We start from the raw sequence: 455 nt of genomic DNA, 5'->3' as shown, positions 1-455 counted from the left end.
GGACCGAGGAGGGCGAGGCTGGTACAGTGGCGCCCGCCGGGTTCGGGAGCGTGGCGGTTGTGGGAAAGAGACAAGGAGGACCAGCAGATGCGGTGGAGGGGGCGGGAGAGGGACAGAAAGGACCTGGGCGAGGATGCTCTGCGCTGCGCTGCTCTGCAGCCTCAGGGCGCAGGTGACTGCCCAGGGCGGCCTCAGAGGCTGGAGGAGGGCAGCCGGGTCGGTGCCTCTTGGAAGACGGAGGGAAGGGATGTGGGTCTGCAAGTCTGACTTCCGGGTCTGGAGCCGCGAAGTGGAGATGTCAGGGAGGGTAGCGGAGATGCCTCGGGCTCTGCGGTTTTCCCTGGCCCTCTCCACGATCCATGCCCGGGGACCAAGTATTTATGGAGACAGGCAGGCCCCGGGTGGCCAATGAGCACGCCGAGTGGGGCGGAGTGGGCCCTGGCTTGCCTGGCCCG

Source organism: Myotis davidii, unplaced genomic scaffold (genome assembly GCF_000327345.1).
Source record: "Myotis davidii unplaced genomic scaffold, ASM32734v1 scaffold27, whole genome shotgun sequence".
Lineage (NCBI taxonomy): Eukaryota > Metazoa > Chordata > Mammalia > Chiroptera > Vespertilionidae > Myotis > Myotis davidii.
The sequence above is the reverse complement of the archived record's forward strand: the minus strand, read 5'-3'. Positions refer to the sequence as shown.